The sequence below is a fragment of the Astyanax mexicanus genome, chromosome 1 (genome assembly GCF_023375975.1).
Source record: "Astyanax mexicanus isolate ESR-SI-001 chromosome 1, AstMex3_surface, whole genome shotgun sequence".
NCBI lineage: Eukaryota > Metazoa > Chordata > Actinopteri > Characiformes > Acestrorhamphidae > Astyanax > Astyanax mexicanus.
The window spans coordinates 38486236-38507174 of NC_064408.1; the positions used below are offsets into that span (position 1 = coordinate 38486236).

The following is a 20939-nucleotide window of genomic DNA, read 5'->3' on the forward strand; positions in this document are numbered from 1 at the left end:
TAATAAATAATACTATAAGGAACCCTGACATTAATAATAAATGTAACACTAAAGGAAGCTAAAATTAACAGTAAATGTAACACTAATAATAAGTAAAAGGAATAGAAGTGTAACATTAAAATGAACTGAACCTAAAAGTACCGCAAAAATAAAACCAATAGTGTGTCTAACATTAAAGCGAACTAAAACTAAGAGTTTATGCAACACTAATGCAGACTAAAATTAATAGTGTGTCTAACTAACTATTATGATGGTTATGGTCATTTCATAATCATTGTAACTAAAGCTAACTAAGTTTTGGTAACTAAACACAACAATAATTAACAAACTAATATTAATACTAATACTAACTAAAATAATAACTAATGGTAATGGCACTATTGGTGATGACTGAAAATAACTATTACTAAAAGTACTAATGGTAATTTAAAAAGAAAATAGTGTAACCTTAGTGTTACTTTAATGGTTGTAGAAAGATAATAGTAAGTGTTACAGTAACAGTATTTTAAGCAATTTTGTATTGTTACATTTAATTCTTATTGATAAAAAAATAATTTATGAACGCCATTTTCTTCCACACATTAATATAGCTACTATACTTAGTTACTATACTACACATTAATATAACTACTTCTCTAATTACAGAGTTGATAAAACCACTACGACATGCGCACACACAATAAATTATTTCAGACGCTTACTTCATAAAAGCAGTTTATTTTTACATGAGTATTATCAGTTCTATTATACAGTCAGCCCTTATTTAAATATTCAAATCAGCTGGAGCAGAAACCAGAGAAGTCAAACAGTGCAGTGTACACACACACTCTCTCTTACACTCACCTCACACACACACAAAAACACACTATCTCTCAGACTTTCTCTCTCTCTCACACACACACACAATATTCATGTTTTATGATTTAAAGAAGAAATGATCCAGTCAGAATAAAATAAAGATTTACATATTAGAGAAATATACAGAGAAAAGGTCATGACCAGCAGAGGGAGCTGCATCACACAAGGCTCAAGGTGTTCAGCTGTTATTGATCTGTCTGTGGAAGGTCATGTAACTGCTGTATGGTGGCCTGTGAGGCTCAAAATCAGTGTAATCATTAACACAAATAACCTACCACACACATACACACCCACACCCACACACACACACACTTACACACAACAGAGATAAAAACTAAAACCAGATACAGAAACTAACATCAAATTTCAAACTGTGATAAACACACCTGAGAATCAAAGTGCTTAAAACCACACCTGAAGGAGTGTGTGTGCGTGTTCGTGTTTTTTGAGTTAGTGTACTTGTTGATGAATATTTTATCTTGTGATGGTTATGCAAACACCTCATACTTCCAAACAGAAAGAAAATGTCTGTTTGTGTGTGTGTATGTGCTCTCGAATTTTCTAGCTCCGGGCATCTCTTTCGAAGGCAGGGTTGTCATAGTGAGGCTGTGTCTCCACACAAACCACCTCCAAACCTGTGGACCAATCAAACAACAGCACACTTTTAAAATCAACAAACCACTTACCACTCAAAAATTCACCACACACATTCAGAAAACAGTACTCACAAATACACCCTTTCCTCCCAGTACTCACACTCACACACACACTACCCAGACACATACAGTTTCTTACCATTGTGTGCTTCTCCCACTGAGTTTATAGATTCATATCCTGAAGACACTGTGTCGCTTTGTGTGTTTGAAACACTGTCAGTAGTAAGTGTATAAGAGACACTGTCAATATGTGTGTCAGTGTGTGGATGAGAGTTCTCAGTGCTGCGAGGCAGTAAATCAGGTGGAGACTCCTCTTCCAACTAGAGAAAGAGAGAGAGAGAGAGAGAGAGAGAGAGAGAGAGAGAGAGAAAAAAAGAAAAAGAAAGATAATAGAATGTGTTAGTGTGTGTATGAAGTTTGAAAATATAAATTTTAAGAAAATTTTGTTAACTTTCTTGTTAGCTTATGCTAATAATGTTACTTTTTAGCTATACATATGTACTAACATCTTGATTTAAAAACATTTTACATTTTTTATTTAAATTCATGTTTGTGTTTCGATGTGGTGTGAGTCTTTTCTGTGGATATGTGTAAACAAATATTTGAGGGAAATATTTAAAATGACAAGCAAATATCTTGAGTTATACTATGTATAGCCCTATCTGGACAGGATTAGTTTCTCAGAGGATCCTGGGGGAATTTTCCCTTTTATTGGAGTCCTCTGTGATTTTATTCTCGTCCGGAACGCCCATGTATGTGTTTTTCTCATACACCCTCTGAGAAAATTACAGGCTGAATTACCTACTGTTTTCCCTGAACTCTGTGGTCCTCTGGTAATTTTATTCCCTCGAGATTGATAAAATAGCTATTTGTCCATTGCCACGCACCATGATTACACTTTGGGCATGCATTTCCACGGAGATCCACGTCAACACAATAGCGAGTGGAAATGGAGGAGCTACTGAACATGATATCATGTGAAGGAGAAAGCCAAAAAAAAAAAAAAAAAAAAAACAACCCCACTGGTCCTCCTGATTTTTCAGTTGCAGTCTGGATGCAAGAGTTTTATCACTGAGTAGAAGTGTGAGATATTTTTGTCCACATATGTCCCCCTCAAAAAAACGCCATCCGGATAGGGCTTAAGAATATTTAAAAAATGTTTATTATTGTGTTTTGTTCGGGGTTACATTGCCATTCATAACGTTTACAGATGACTCGTTTTAACCAAGGTCAGTTTCACTCAATAAAACTCAAGCTTTCAGAAAGATCACAATATTTAGAGAAGGTGATAACTGTAACGTCTCTGAATATGGGGACATTAATTAATTTAACTTTTTTTGTTTGTTTGTGTTTTTTTTTTTTTAAATATGCTCCCGGTCTTTTAGAAACATCCAATAATGTTATTAGGTGCTAAAAGGCCAGCATGCCAGGCTGTCACTCAATAAGCAGGACCAAGTCTCACCAACCAGAAACAGAACTTTTAAACCATCAGGGTACAAACTATCAGCTCAGATTACTCATGAGTTAAGTTGTGAAAACAAAGACCATTTATGAAAGATCAGGATGTGGGTTAAAGATATCAGATACGTGCCCTCTGCCACTCTGTCAATGTATGAGCCTATTTGTCTTAGGCTGCCAGACACTCTACACCAGAATCAATAATCACACGGCCATTTGTTTTCTTTTTTCTAACTGTCGGTAAAATCCCTTGCATTATCCAACAGTTTCATACATGCTGCAGTTTGTAGACTGTTGTATGTTTTGGTACTTCAATTGCTTCAAACCCCCCCCACCCCCCTTTTTTTTTTAAGGCCCTCTGCCTAGCTTTCATTTGTTCCCACCATAGACTGTATATAAAGATGGACGCCGTGTCGCCGTTCCCATTCATTCAATGAAAATGAAGCCAAAATCTTCCGCCATTTTGGCGATTCAGAGACCAGAGTCTGCGCAGTAGAGACCAGGGGCCTCATGTACTAAGACTTGCGTGGACTTCCTACTAAAATGTTCCGTACGCTCAGATCTGAAAAGTTCCGTACGCACAAAAAAATCCGGATTTATCAAACCGTGCGTAGGCAGAATTCCACGTACTTTCTCTTAGTACATCACAATCAACTTGAAATCAAGCGCAAATGCACGAAAGCAGCACACTTGCCACGACTCCTCCCTCAATTACGCAGAGTATAATGTTATATTATTATTATTATTATTATTATTAATAATAATATTATTATTATTATTATTAATAATAATAATAATAATAATATTATTATATACGCATAGCGTATAATTACCCATGTTTTAAGTTTTATTATTCTAAGATAAATGCTTTCATTTAAATGCTTTAAATGAGTTGCCTACCAAAAAGACACACGTCACGCACTCAGCTTGTTTTCTTATGCTCTTGGAAATCTAAAACTGCTTATAAGCCAGTCATCATCATGGGCCAAAAAAACATAATGGTCACGGAAAATGCGCGCTCAATGAATTCGGCCATTAGCAGTATTTTCCAGTAATGCCAACGCTGCATCTCCAACAACTCCAGCGCAAACCTGATCTAGGCTAAGTGGAAACACGTTAAACGATTATTTCTGTAAGACAATGAAACTGTCTGATTAATTTACTTTATTTTACCCAATAATGCTTACTTCAATGTGTGCATAGAGGATATCTTAATAGTTGTAATTTCAATGCATCGCCTCTAAGTGTCGCCAAATGACAAAAACACAATACATACGCACAAAAAAAAGGCGTACGCCCAAAACAAAACTTCCGTGGGGGAACGCACTTTCACACGTTCAAGTCAAATTTAGTACATCAGACCGTGAGCGTGAAATATGGCGTACGCAATGTTTTTGTGCGTACGCACCTTTAGTACATGAGGCCCCAGAGGAGGGAAAAAGGCTGTGGAGAGACCGCCTACTCATTTAAATAACCCCGCCCCTGAGGGCTGCCTCACAGTCACAGACTGCAGAGCGGGGCGGAGCGGAGCTGACGGTCTGTTATTGGTCCCGCCCATAAGCAGCCCTTTTACCATAACCACACCTTTTTTGAATAGAGCCGAATAAAGTTTTAAAAACCAAATTCTGTGGGGATATAAAAATTTGACAATATAAGCAGAGGTTACACTAGCTGTTGCATTTAAATAATGGAGGTAGAATTACAGTATATTAGAAAAAACGTGATTGAAAGTTGTCTGTTTTGCCATTGAAACCTATGGGGATGGGTGGAGTTACACAGCTTTCTGCAGCCGAACAGCAGGGGGCGCCCGACCTGTGGTGGCTTCACTTTTAAGAGACGATGCTCTGTCCAGTTATATACAGTCTATGGTTCCCACAACTACATATCTCACCTCCACTCCCAGGGCTTTAAGGACGTCACATTTGCACATTGGACAGGTCCTGTGCTCCAACAGCCATGGCTCCACACATACCTTATGGAAGAAATGACTACACACACACAGGCACACACACAGGCACACAACACAGGCACACAACACAGGCACACCTTCCTTCAGTCACAGTACACAGTCTAATACTTCAACAACACTTCAGTCTCCTTCAGTGACCTTCAGCAAGTTTTATACTAAGAACAAAGTCTCACTCTTTATCTTTAAACCACATGACCTGAATTCCAGGAGGATGAGTGCGAGTTTCAACTCCACTGTAAACACTGCTGATGTAATTCAGTTTAACTGGTTCTGTCAACATTGCAATGCTAAACTACAGTATACTCCTAGATACTTATAGCTTCAGAACTAATTAGTGTGATACTGTATAAATGTCCAATACCTACATTAGCCTCATAGCATTGGTGCTAATCTGTGGCATATGAGTTCACATTGCCTGTTAGCTACATTAGCCTCATAGCATTGGTGCTAATGTGTGGCTTGTGATCTTACATTGTCTGTTAGCTACATTAGCCTCATAGCTCGCAACGCTGACTGGTAGCATATAAGCTTACATAACTTTTTATCTACATTTAGCTAACCATGCAACAGTGAAGACATACCTGCAAGTGAGGACTGACAGAACGTCTCCTGGTTTGTATGTTTCAATACACACTGCACAGGAATCGGCATCAGGCCCAGTCTCCTACACACACACACACACGCACACACCAAATTCACCAAATTATCTTAATTTTCCACGATCGGCCATTCTCCAGCAGAACACTGAAAGTTTCTGCCCAAATATATTTGTTAACTGCCACTTCCGGTTTGACCACGCAAACAAAATGCACAGCTCAAAAGGCAAAGTGTACCACACTCAAAATCCCACTTCTAAAATTTAATATGATTTCTTTTTTCTTTATTTACCCTTGATTTAAATACTTATTTTGTGGGGCTTCTTACACATTTTTACTTTTTTTTAATTTTCAACGCAGGACCGTCACTTGTAAAAAATAAATGTTTTTGATTAAATTTGATCTTTATTTAAATGATCTTAAATTATATATATATATAAAAACTTGAGACCTTTAACCTGCTCGATGGCTACGCTGGCACGCCAAACTCACAGCCAGAGTTACAAGCCTATGAATAAATATTGAGACAGTGGTTCTGCCTATCACCCTGTCTAACTGGTACATTTGTGTGTCCATAAATAGCCTCTCCACAGTAACTGGTTGATTTTGCCTATGTTTAGTGTAAAACTTAAAGCGTCAGAGCTGGTTTGATTCATATAATGAAGAAAATTAGAAAATAAAAGCATATATTTAAGGATGGGTAACAGTATTTACAAAGCTTTGTTTTCTTATATATCAGTTATGTTGGACTGTATCAGACATTGGTTAAATGTTGTGTCTGGATAGTTAATTTGTAATAGGCTAGTCAAAAAAATAAAAAGTTTTCTAAAATTTATTTTTGGACTAACATTTGTATACCATTTAATTCATACATATATATTTTTTTATTCATACATTATCTTTAGATCACATGAGACCTCATCGTTGAGAGAGAGGAGATAGCTCTTAACATTTTTATATAAAACATATGGGTATATCTAGTATTCCAGTAGTCTCCTGAGGGTTAAAATTAGTCTATTTTTCCATCATGTACTAACTAATATTTATAATAATGGTAGGTTGAGTGTTTCTTGTACAATAATATTAGTTCTCTAAAAATCCCTTTTTTATATCCAAGCAAAACCTGTAATTGTGAATAAAATATCCCTAATTAAAATCTCTACATTGAATGTAATTGAATCATGACCTTGTAAATCGTAATAAAATCGATTCTGCAAAAATCAGAGGTGATACCCAGCCCTAACCGAAACCCCCCGGTTCTCACCCCAAATACTTACATTACAAACCCAAACAATGCTATTCTACAACAAACTCTGACACTTTCTTTCCAATCACATCCATTCTCACACAAATATCACAGTTTACCACCACCACCCAAAATGAACTCTTACAGGTACATTAACACTGTTACTGTTTTGTATAAAAGAGGAAGAGCATTCTGGAGAGATCCACTAATCTCACTTAAATTTAACTTAAACAAACGCTTACCTTATCTCCGTGTTTGAGTGTGCGGACCTGGAGCTGACCAATTGCCTTCTTAGCTTTTGCTTTCATCTGTCTCTAAAGGAGAAAGACACACAAACACACACAGTTTAGGGAAAAAAATCAAGGGAATATAATTGATCTCTGACCCCTAATATAGACAATATTGTCAAAAATGTGTTTAATATCTGTCATCTCTTTCATAGACTTTGGCATCTGTTTAAACACAGAAATGTTTCTCTCTGAACCAGTTTCTTAAAACACTTTTAGATATTCATTTGTATTTGTCTACTGCAGATCATTTGAATTTACATGAGTTTTTCAGTCACAATGTGTGTTTGAGAGGCAGAGTCCTGGGGCACTAAGTTGTGGGTGGAGTAAAGGGATACTAAAGAAATTAGGTGGAGTAACTGTATGTGGGGGAGCTGTGGATGCAGAAATGGGGCGTGGTGTAATGGGGTATTGGGGCCATTGGGGGAGCAGCAATGGAGCATTGAAGAAACAGGGTGGGGCAATGGTGCACTGAGGGGTGTTTTATATGAAAAGAGGTCAAGGACCTAGTTTGGGGAGCTGTTTTAAACAGGTTTTCTCAGCTACCTAATCCAAATGTGCTGATGCCACTGCTAAGATAAAGTATTTTTTATTGCAAATACTTTACAGTTTACAGTTTCAATCTGTATGAACATGTATAAAAATGATAAATGTTCTTTTAAAGTAAATAAAATTTAGCATCATATTTAAAAAAAAAATCAGCTTAAATTTTTTTAAGCAAATGAAGGTGTATTTTTGAAGGTGTATAAATAAGATTAGACTAATTATAGTCCACTAGTGCAGTGTTTGTTAGCACCACTACTGTAAAGTTTCTTGAACTATCTAACCAAACATCTGATACCAAACATGTCTAGACTGATTTAAATCGGTTAGAAATCAATGAAGAATTTATTTTTAGATCTATTGTTATTATGCCAAGAACTTTAAGAAGAAATGCACAAATCAAGAAAATGCCCTTGGACTCCTAAAGATTAAAATAATAATTTTTCCATCACGTACTAACTAATTAACATTAATTTTAATAATGGTAGGTTTAGTGTTCCTTGTACAATTATTACATTAGTTTTCTGAAAATCTCTTTTCATATCCATGTCCTGTTCATGTTTGTGTCTTGTAATTGCAAATAAAATATCCCTAAATTATTAAATATTAAATCAAATTAAATCAGGACCTGGTGAATCAGAATGAAATTGATTCTGCAAAAATCAGGTGTGATACTTAGACGTAAATGAAACCCCTCTGTTCTCACATTATGCCAAGAACTTTTCCTTTAATCCAGCATGAGAAAGCCAGAGCTCGAGAGAGATTAAGTGTGAAAGAGAGAGTGTTTGCGCTTTCGCTGCTGAGCAACAATCCCAGCACTCCGTGAATGTTCAAGGGAATCAGAGCAGGAAATAAATGCACACACACACATACACGCGCACACGTACACACACACACACTCACATAATCGTTAATATTTTAAAAGGGAAACTCGACATTTAAGCCGCCAAAGCACTCGTGTTACACACAGACACACACACTCTTCAGCATTAGCTCTGTTACTCCACAATGCGCTTCACATTCTAATAGCTGTGTGTATAAAAGTATTTATGAAGCTTCTAAAAAGGTTTATGATATTTTTAACCATCAGTTTTCACTCAGTGTTCACCACATCACTGAGCACGAATTACACATATTCTGGACAGCAACATTAACATAGCCCACACTTGAATCACATCTAGCATTTCCAAGTGGCCCACTTTCTGTTTTGAGTGACGTCACAGAGGTGGGCCAGATGAGGTTGCCAGAAAGTTTAAACTAGATCAAGTTGTTAAACTAGTGGTGAGCGGTGGTTCCGAGGTGAACAAGTTGCTGCCCTCTCCCATTTATTACAGACAGCTTTAGTATTAAATACTGCATAGCAATTGTAATAATACTAATAAAATATATTAACAATCATTAACAAAATATGTACAATGTATAGTAATTGTTTAAATAATAAATATTTTGCATTTAGGGCAGTATAAGAATTTAAGAGTACAATTGCTTTAATGTGATGCAATCTGGCTACAAATTCTAGTACAAAAGCTTGACACACAGACAGACACACAGACAGACACACAGACAGACACACAGACAGACACACAGACAGACACACAGACAGACACACAGACAGACACAGAGACACAGACAGACACACACAGACACACACAGACACACACAGAAGGAACACATATGTAGTAAATTCATGTAGTAAATTTAAGTGAAGCATTTAGGTCCTCTTATCTGGGGAGCTGGTAACTCTGATGAACTTATACTGTGCAACAGAGGTAACTCTTGGTCTTCTTTTCCTATGGTGGTCCTGATAAGAGCCAGTTTGATTATGACCTTTTTCATGGTCTTTGCGACTGCACTTGAGGATACTTTCAAAGTTTTTATTTTATTTTATTTCTTTGACTGACTGAGCATAGTTTCTTAAAGCAGTTTTTTTTTTTACTTTACTTAGTTGAGTAGTTTTTCCCATAATATGGATTAGAACATTACTTAAATAGGTCTATTCACTGTATACCAACTCTACCTCTTCACAACTTTACAACTGATGCTAGAGGGTTAGAAAGTAAAATAAATAACTCTTGCCAAGTTCAGCACAGCTGTTAACTGAATGTCATTCCAGTAAACTACCTCATAAACCATGCCCGTTACACTGTTTTACCATAGTTTTGGACTTAGGCTTAGAGTTGGAAGTCATTAAAATAATGGAAGGATATATGCAGAGCAGTGTGTGCTAAAGTATATTTTCATATTTGCCACTATTTTTCTGTTATCTACATTCCAGTTAAACATCTACATTCCAGATGAACAAAGAGCACACTTCCAGGTTCACTTGTGGTTTTGAATAATACAATAAATGGCTATATCTGTGTTGTAGTCATGGTGACTCGTGGTCTTATCACCACACCACTGTGGAGAAGTTCTATTCATTTCCCTACAAGTTTCCCTACAATGAAGCACAATTTTACTAAAGGTGTTTATACAGCTCAAACACTGAATTATGCACACAGCTTCAGGAACATTTTTGGAGTTATTCTTTATCTGGGCATAATAAAATTTTGTCTGTGTCTGTGTGTGTGTACCTGTCTGCGGTTCTGCACATTGCTTCTGTAGAGCCTCCGTGCTGTGTAGTAGATGAAGTATGCAACTGTTGCTGTGGTGATGACGATGAAGGAGACAGAGATGAGGAAGATGGAGTAGTGACTCATCATCGGCTCGTAAACCCGCCCCACCTCGATTGCCATTGTAACGGGCACACCCTTGTGCAGCAGCTCTGCCAGCACAGTCCCGCCCACATTACCCATCATCACTGCTACAATACTGGTACCTGCACACACAAACACAATTACACAATTATACACAATTACAAACCTCAAAACCTTATATAAAAATATCCTTTTTCATCTTACAGTCCACCTGTTTATAACTACAAAGCATAACAGCCCACAAGGAGACAAAACTACTGTTCTATTTTATTTTTTATATGCTGACACTGAAAAATTGTGCAAACAATCATGATTTTTTTTCTTTTTCTGAAGAATGGTCTTTCTGCATCTCTGGTTAGCCAATCAGATTCCCATGTCCATGAAGAATCTGCTTTAAGTTAGCCCTGTTATATGTTTTAATTTGTGTGTTTTTGGGTAATGTTTAAATGTTATATGTATATGTTCATAGTTTGGGCACAACTGATACCTCTACTTCTACTTACACTATCTAATTACACAGCTCTGGAAAAAAATAAGAGACCACTTAAAAATGAGTTTCTTTGATTTTACCAAACTGAAAACCTCTGGGATATAATCAAGAGGAAGATGGATGATCACAAGCATCAAACTAAGCTGAACTGCTTGAATGTTGCCAAGAACATGGCAAGATGTATGAAAACTGTGATTAAAAACCAGGGTTATTCTACCAACTATTGATTTCTGAACTCTGAATATGAAAACTGAACATGAATATTTTCATTTTTTATAGTTTTCTTTGCATTATATGAGGTCTGAAAGCTCTGCATCATTTTTGTTTATTTCAGTCGTTTCTCATTTTCTGCAAATATATGCTCTAAATTACAATATTTTTAATATTAATTTGAAAGAAGTGTTGTCCGTAGTTTATAGAATAAAACAACAATGTTCATTTAACTTAAATATATACCTATAAATAGCAAAATCAGAGAAGCTGATTCAGAAACTGAAGTGAAGTAATTTTTTCAGAGCTATATATATATATATATATATATATATATACCCTGTCTACACTTACTTGCAAATGAAGCTAGTTACTTTGTGTTGATTTACCCTTATATATTAAAGGCAATTAACAGAAAGAGGGGCTTACAAAAGTGCCTCACTTTTACTTAGAAAGTATCTTTAGCTAGAATCAAGATACATCAAAGCTTAGATACTGCTAAATACAAAATTCAGTATAAGACCTAAAAGATAACAAGAAAATAAGTGCTTTAATTTAGGAACTCTTTGAAGAGATGGGTCTTCAGTCTGCCTTTAAAGACAGCAAGTGCTGTTCGGTCACACAAAAGAATTTCGTTTCTCCACCTTGGTGCAGGACCATGGACCATGAAAGAGGTGGATCAAACTGAGCTGTACTGGAAGCTCAAAAGGCTCTTGGTTCAGACCTGGTTTTGATCATTACCATCAAGTTAGAGAACAATTAACCCCTGCTGAGGCCTAATGAGTTCCAACAGCAGAAGTTTGGTGTGTAAGTCAGCTAAGGTGTTTCAGGGTGTTACTTAAAGACAGTCATAGGTTGGCAGTAGTTTGTCATGTCTGGACTCTAAATGAATGGCCCATATCTACCCAGTCTGATCACAGGAACTGATTACTGATCAGCTGACCAGCGTCAAGTTTCAGCCAAACTGCTGATCAGTCTGATCAGTCTCACAGAAACTATCTGCCCTTTAACAGTCAGAATACACACCCATCTCAGCTCCTCAGAGGATTCACCGATGATGAATAACACTTTGGGAAAATATGCAAAGCCAGGTCTCTACATGATCTGCTAATGCTCTGAGCTAAAGTGTAGTGCTGCAGAAAGTAAAGTAAAGTGTAGCAGAAACAGAAAGTGTAAATCCTAGAGATCATTAGAGCTAATTAGATCTTCTGGGATTTAGTTCCAAGTATGTGCAGAAGAAAACATAAAGCCCTTTTTAAACTGGATCACTTCAAGTATCTAAAGTTTTAGGATTATATCTGGATAAAACCAAGCCACATAACAATACAAGTGTGAACACACGTAAGAAGAAATTAAAAATTCACGAAGATCCCTTAAACCATTTCAGAAGGTGGTCCGAGACACATTTGAACTGTTACAGCAGAATAAATATCAATTTCTTTCTAAGACACTTTCAACAAATTGAAATTCTAAAACTTTTCCCAGCACAACAGAAACACCAGTAATAATTACAGCACAACAAGCAGAATTACACATTCTGTCCCACACAGTAATCAGACTAAGCTAAGACACATCCACCCCTGTGACCAGGAGTGAACAGGGTCTGAATCAGGGGTAATAACACTGCTCCTGAGGGCTACAGAAGGTACCACTCTCCTCCCAAATCTAACACACTCCATATATATTCCAAGCATGTAAAAAGCCTTAGCTTGATGCACTACCACAGTCCCCTTGGTTTAAGTCCACAAAAAAAAAAAGAAAAAAACACCACCACCACCACCACCACAACAGAAAATCCACAGAACCACTGAGTTAAAAGTTGAATAGTTTAATTCTCAAAACATAGGTTAAGAGAATTGTTTTTATCCAAAGTCCTTCCAAAAGTTACCCAAAAGAGAGCTAAACAAAAAGAGAGAGGTAAAAAAAACTGTGGCTTAAGGCTCCATCTTTTCTATCTCCAGCACACTCTCTAAAACTCACCCCTCCCTCTCCTGTTTCTCTATGAAACTCTTAGCTCCTCCCACAGCCTCTTTCTCATGTGATAATCTTATTACCCACAGCTATTCTTTTCTACATATATGTGTAAACACCTTAAATAGTACATATTAACAGATCCTTCAAACAAAACTAACTGTAAATAATAATGAACCTAAACATTAATAGTGAACAACTGGACTATTACGTTATTTACAATAATCCAACAACCAAATAAACATTCTATCTATAAACTTAACCTAGGCTCCTACACCCCATTTACTGATCAACCACTCCTGGAGGCACTAATTATATTGATCGGTTGGAATTGGTTAAAGATGATGTCTAATGGAAGGTATCCATATTCAGTACAAGTTTTAGCATATCTAGATGGTACAAATTATTTTTTGCTAGTTCAGACATCCAAAACCTACAAGAAATCCAACTTGTGGAAATCTCCCGTCTTTAAAAACAATAGAAACAGATGAACATGAGATTTTTAAAGGTATTTAAATGTCTAGATGTTGTTTAAATGCAGAAAGTACTGATATTTAGTGAGTAAATATGTAATCTGTTGTGTTTGGGCATGTATGGAGACAAACTAAATAGATCTCCCATTGCGCTTCTGTCCCCAGCACTTTGTGCAACGTACTGCCACAAATTAATGATTAGTCGAAAATGAAATTTGTAGTCGACAAATTTAAATAACCAACATTGTAGATTATATAGACTAATTGTTGAAGCCCTAATACGGATACTGTCATTTTACATTTACCATAGAAAGATTACACAATTACATACCACCCTTTCTCTTTCTAGCTTCAATTTTATGTTTTTATTGGCAGAACTTTTTTTTTTTTGGTCTTTGTTTTATTCTTTTTGGTCCTCTCTATGTGTAAATACAATAGGGGACTTGTGTGTGAGATATAGGTGCAATTTGATCTTCCTGTTTCCTCATATTTTATTTTTAACTCTGCACCTATGGCATTCCATGAGCAGTATTTCCTTAGACCAGATAATGCATATCGTTGCTGTCCAATGTCTCCATCTTTGTCAATGTTTAGTTTATTACACAATTTGAACACATACTTTTCCTTACACAGACCAATAAAAATATGTTAAAATGGCCTGAAATAAAACCTCTTTACATTGAATTCCATTTTTTCTCTCTCCTGTAAAGATACTGTTTTGGAGATAATTGTTTTCCACTGGACAGTGACAATATGAGTAACCTTCAGGGCAGGGTATCAATAATATAAATGCAACACTCTTTGTGTTCATCATATTAAACAACTGATGGTAAAACAACTTTGGGATCAGGTGCTTTCCCCTAACAGTCCCCTTTTGGACTGGTAAACTATAGCGTCTATTTTACTACTTTTTTTTTCTTAATTTTTTCTAATTCTTTTCCCCCAATTTTACTCCATTTTTTTACTCCATTTTGCCCCAACACACCAGGAGGGAGAAGACCAGCACATGCCTCCTCCGACACATGCAAAGCCAAGCACCACCTCTTTTCAAGCTGCTGCTGATTCAGCATTGCCGAGTAGCATCAGCTCAGTGATGCCTTGTGCTGCGGACATCACCCTTTAGAGAGATGGCTCAATGGCTCATTGTCTACTAATTTACAGAACACCCAACAACAGTAGCATTATTTGCAGTATGTTATTTGTAAGCTGGTACATTTATCCATATGTTTTGAGAATGTTTAAAAGTAGAACATCTAAATTGTCACGTCAAAATAGAACAGGAACTAGTATAAAAAAAGAGAAAAAAGAAAAAGGATGTCTGTTTGCATGGACATTTCTATGAAAGTTTGTAAACTTCAGAAGTATTTTTAAGAAGTTTTAGGTGGAAATGGTTCCCCTGTGGAATTGAGCTGTCAGCTTCTTATTGGCTGATTATGTGAACTTCAGTACTTGGAGTGTTCATATTGGTAGTTTTGTAATCATGTGCGTTTTTTAAAAAAAGCTGGGATGTTATAAATTTTTTTGTTTTTTAACTTTGATGAAGGCCTGAGTGCAGAAACGCATTGGTTATTTTTTTCTATCTAATAAAGCATAAGTTTCCCAGAAAACAAGTGCTGCTGGTTTTTACTATTTTTGATCACTTGATTTTTTGCCAGTGAAGTTGCACCAGATCCATCCACTTCTGCATGGACAATTCTAGCCAGACACTGCCTGTCACAATAATTATCCCTATGTGCTGTGAATGGTTATGCCTTCTATGATATAATTCAGGTACACACCTGTACTGAGGTTACTTAGGAAGCGGAAGCCCCCCCAGCTGGTATTCTGTGTTAAGGGACCAGGGTTATGTAATCAGGTTATTACATCTGAGAGCCCAGAGGTGTTGCTGCTAGGTTCAGCACTGCAGAGCAGTAGAATCTCCCTGGGTGGCAGTGTTGTGGGAGATCGCTCAACGTGAGGAGGGGTGTTTGAGTGACGTCACATTCAGCCATCTGAGGATGGAACACACACAGCACTGTAGCCACAGAGAGCTTCTGTGACGAACATTGGAGTGCTATGTGAGTTCATTCCCATACAAAAACAGGTGAAGCGGTATACGCTAAGACAATAACGTGTAGAGCTTTGCTGTAGCAAAGGTGTGGTCAGGACTGAATGGGAGATGGAGTTGGGGGTGTGGTGGGAGGGCAGATGCCATCAAGGTGAAGGTAAACCCACAACGAAGGTGGAGTCAAGGTCAAGATGTGGGGTGTGGGAGGGGTGTGCATTCGAAGTTAAGCAGTGTTGTGCAAGTGTAGTCAATGTTAAGGTTTAAGAGGTGAAGCTGTGTCAACGTTAAGGTGTGAAAGGGTGAAGGTTCGGTCAAGGTCAACATGTGGTGGTGTAAAGGTGAGGTCAAGGTTAAGATGTTGTGGGCAGTCAGGGTCAAGTCATATGGGGAAGATACAAATGTGGTTGTGGTGAAAGTGTGGTGGGGTAAGGTTGTGATCAAGTGGGAGGTGTAGTGGGGACGAAGGTGCGGTAAAGGTCAAGATGTGATGGGGTAAAAGTGCAATCAAGGTTATGATGTGGAGAAAGTGCAAGTTTTGTCGAAAAAAGGTGTGGTCAGATGGGAGGTGTAGTGTCGAGATGAAGGAGTGATCAAGTTTGAGATGTGGAAAGAGTGTAAGTACGATCAGGTGCAGTCAGGGTGAAGGTGTGATGGGATTAGGGTATGATGAGGTGAAGGTGTGATGTGGTGAAGATGTGGTTGGGGTGAAGGTGTGGTTGGGGTGAAGCTTTGAGGAATAAAAGGTGCAGTCAGGGGAAAGGTGTCATGGGGTAAAGGTGCGGTGGGGGAGTGAAGAAGATTTAAGGAATAAAGGTGAGGTCAGGGTGAAGATGTGAAGTGGTTAAGGTATAAAGGGTGAAGTTGCGGTCGAAGTGAAGCTGCGGATGAGGGGGGTGAAGAAGATTTAAGGAATAAAGGTGCGGTCAGGGTGAAGATGTAAAGATTTTTGTGGATGCAGCTATTCTGATATTTTTATTAAAAAGCTTGTCAGTTTAAAACAGCAAAGAAGTTTATTAAAGTTACCGTGTTGTGCAGGATTAACAGTGTTTATTAAGTGTTAAAAGTTACCCTTTGCACAGTTAACCCAACGAATGTGGGAGAAATGTAGGGGGTGTCTGATAGTTGTATTTAAACTGATTTCAGCTTAAAATAAATGCTTAGTGCTAAATTGTTTCTGTTTCAATGGGAAAATTATCTGAAAGACTTTCAAGAGTTGGGGTAATATATAGTGGGTTTTAAAGGCAGTACTGTGCTTGTGTATGTGTGTGTGTACTCTCTACTGATGCCAATGACCTGAATTTTACAACCATCGATCTGCTCTGCACTTTAACCCCCATTACACCCGCTCTACAACTCCACACACACACACAAACACACACACACACACACACACACACACACACACACACACACACAGACACCTCAGGTTCAGCCTGAAGCAGAAAAACACGATTTACAGGTTCTTAACCAGGAAAAGAGAAATGAAGTAGAGCCTGCCTTTAACACACACAAACACAAAATAGCAGAAGCTGATTTACAGGTTAGGTGGCTTTAAACTTCATTCTCTTCCTCTTAGTTTCACTCTATTTTACTCTCTCTCTCACACACAAACAGGTAGGGTTACCAGCAGCTTAGGTAATAATGTGAAGGACAAAGCATAAGCTACCAAACTTTCCATCTGAACCCAGCTGTCATCTTTACCATCATTTACAAAACAACATTTACCTGAACACCGACCAATTACCTGCATGCCTCCTCACATAATCACCTCCAGGAGTCTGAAGTCAATTCTTAATCACTAAGCCTTTTGGCTATTTTTTATTTATACGCCCCCTGATCTCTTTACCTATCAGCTGTAATATTACACCTTCAATAAAAAATCATATACTCATTTACTTATTTACAATAGACAATAATTCTACTACTAATACAATTATTAGTTTATTATTGTGAAACGTTAATGCTACATAATATGTGAATGTATTCATATGTACAGCATTTAAAGATGTCAGTTGTTGTTAATGATATGTAAAATATAATATTAAAGACAAAATATATATTTTATAAATACTACTACTACTACTACTACTACTAATAATAATAATAATAATAATAATAATAATAATAATAATAATAAATAAGCAGAGCTAGAAGAAAAAGATCATATGTTTTTACCCAGAGCTATGCCTGATATTTATTATTATTTATTGTCGCGAGCTCTGCTTAACTCACACTCTCTCAGTAAAACACAGAATAAAACTCTAAACAAACCCCTAAACAACCTCTAAACAACCTCTAAACAACACAAACACTCAGCCGAGCCGCGGGGGGAAGATCCAGTGAGAGGCTCGAGACGCTGCCGCTGCTCACCTGGATCCGGACAGCGCTGATTGGCTTTGCGCGCGCAGGTGAGCTCCGCAGTTCCGCAGGACCCACCGGACCCGTGCCACGCGCTACTGCTGATTGGCCGCCAGTGCAAGAACGCTGTGATTGGACACTTCTCTCTCCAACCGCTGCGATGGGCGGGGCAGATTAGACAGCGGAGACGACACTCAGGCCACCATAGCAACCACAGACCTGTGGTTAGGAAGGTAAACAGGTGAGTGTGACCTGAGTTTATAATGGAAAAACCTTGTGCGGTTTGTATTATAGCCACAGCATTACTGTTTGTGCTTTTCTTGCGTGAATGAAACCAAAACAACCCAAAAACTGTAGTAATTAGAGAGCTAATAGTTATATAAAATAGTAACACAGTGTCAGAGTCTAATGTAAAGTGAGTACAAATATAGTCTAAACATTATTTCTCACTGAGGATAAAAATTTATGTCAATAAAAAAAATCTCTCTTTTAAAATACTGGGTTGAATAATGTTGTCTTTCTCATCCCTATTAGGTGAGTCTTGTGCTGGCTCTCTTTCTGTTGGAGAAAAAAGCCTTATCATGCACTGAATTATGATGTGCCCCATAGATAAAGATTTTTTATAATGTGTCTTAATAAAAGCCCATCTATTTATGTCCTTCTACCTTTCTGGTATACAGCCATTACGAAGTGTCTTATTTCCCACCTCCAGTTAACAGGAAACATTCATGCAACCACAAAGACACATTATGGGAATGTTCTGTGAACTTAATTTTGAATGTTTTTCAAATCTTCTGAGAACTTTCTGACAATGTTCTAAGAACGTTCTGAGGATGTTCTTATAACCCTAAAATGGTTATCTGGGACTATTAACAAAACTGGACAAATTCACCTTGTGGGAACGCTGAGGTGTTCCCACAGCTAAAAAAGAACATTAGAGGAATGTTCTGAGAATGTAAATGTGATTGTTATTAGAATGTTCTGAGAAAATTAGCAGAACCTTAAAAAGACTTTCTTAGTTACTAAAGCCATACAGAAGAAAGTATCTATGAGAGTGCTCCTACACAATGTTGTGGGAATGTTATTTTAAAGTTGTAAATAAGGTTAGGGCAACATTCTGGGAATGTTGAACGTCCTGGGAACATCCTGTAACCTTACAAAAATTCTGAAAACATTAAGAAAACTGGACATATTCATTAAGGGAACATTCCAGAAATCTTTCACACTACCATAATGTTAGTGGAATGGTCTGAGAACATAATTTTAGTAGCTGGGCCCCTACTTTCCAGTAGGGAAATGGGATGCTGTGGTGAATATGCTTTTTCTTACAGGTGAGAAAACATAATGAAGTGCAGCAATTTTAGGTTAGGTTAGTCCAGCTGTGGATTAAATATTATGTGATGTTATCAATGATGGCACCTAGTTTAAAAACCTCATTCCAAATCATAAACTCATACAAATTCCTTCCATTTATGTTTTTATTTTTAGTCAAACCCATTCTAGAATAGTTAGCCCCCTCTAGGATGACCATCAAGATGCTGTGAGAACAGCTTATCTTGGTCAGCGTGGATCACAAAAGTATATACGACAAGCAACACATACAAATGCATATCTAGCAGAGGAGAGAGTCCTTTACACTATATTTTTGTAGGGATTTACAAAAAGAATCATGAACTATAGCTTTCTTTACTGAAGAGCACTCGTTGAGGTGGGAAATTAAAGAGAGCAGAAAAAAGTAGTGGAAAATTATGAGAGCTATGGAGGTTTTAATACCGGTTACAGAGCACAGAAGTCAAAAAAACATGTTGAACTCATTGTGAAGGTTCCACCACATAAAAAATTGCATCAGTTTTTCCATAAAAAAAAAACTGAATTTGTGTAAAATGGCGTCTGGTGTAATATAAACTGGACTAGAAAGAGAGTTAAAAGGTTGTTTCACCCAAGAATAATTTCTAAGTTCATGTATATTAATGTTGAGTCTGAAACTGAGGACTGATGGATTTTCTGCGTTGTTGGATGTTACCTATCAAAGCTCTGTTATCATGGTTGCAGACCATGCAAATTAGCATCAAGACAGTGGCAGAACAGCTCACCTTGTTGAGTCCAGAACACAAAAACTTATATGAGGAGCAACACATTTACTATAAGAAGGTTAAGGAATAAGAAGGTTAAAGTGTATATATGCTGTATGCTGTCTCAAATTAAACTGTATGGTTTTGTTAATTCTTTTTGCTCAATCAACTTAGTAAAAATTGTCTTAAGTTTAGTTTTAAATGGAATGGGGGATGACTGTAAATTCTTTACCACCACTTCCTGAAGCAATTTTTTAAGTATGTCTGTAGATGCATCAAAGTTCATGCCCACACAGAACTGCAAACTTGGGCACTCATGTGGGGAAAGAAAATGAAAGACAACAAACGTGAGTACACCCCTTAGAGAAAGTTCCTGAAGTGTCAATATTTTGTGTGGCCACCATTAATTTCCAGAACTTCCTTAACTCTCCTGGGCATGGAGTTTACCAGATCTTCACTTCGCTTTTCCTCTCCTCCGTGATGTCATCACAGAGCTGGCGGATATTCCAGACTTTGCACTTTCCGCTTGAGGATGCCCCAAAGATGTTCTATTGGGTTTAGGTCTGGAGGGAGACATGTTTGGACAGTCCATCACCTTTACCCTCAGCCTCTTCAATAAAGCATTATCATGCTAGAACATTGCCTTGTGTCCCAGTTTCCAGAGGGAGGGGATTTAGTATTTCACACTACAAATTGGAGTTCATGTGTTCCTCAATGAACTGTAACTCCCCAACACCTGCTGCACTCATGCAGCCCCAGACCATGGCATTCCCACTACCATGCTTAACTGTAGGGCTGACACACTTATCTTTGTACTCCTCACCTGACAGCCATCACACATGCTTGAGGACATCTGAACCAAACAAATGAATCTTGGTCTCATCAGACCATAGAACATGGTTCCAGTAATCCATGTCCTTTGTTAACATGTCTTTAGCAAACTGTTTGTGGGCTTTCTTGTGTACAGACGTCAGAAGAGGCTCCCTACTGGGGTGATAGCCATGCAGTC

The 20939-nt window shown here is 37.5% G+C and overlaps 1 protein-coding gene across 1 annotated transcript in view; it reads right to left on the reverse strand.

The window, feature by feature from the left end:
- The window catches only part of arap1a (ArfGAP with RhoGAP domain, ankyrin repeat and PH domain 1a), a 248677-nt gene that overhangs the window by 198238 nt on the left and 29500 nt on the right, over positions 1-20939 (reverse strand). The gene's annotated exons all lie outside the window — the stretch shown is intronic.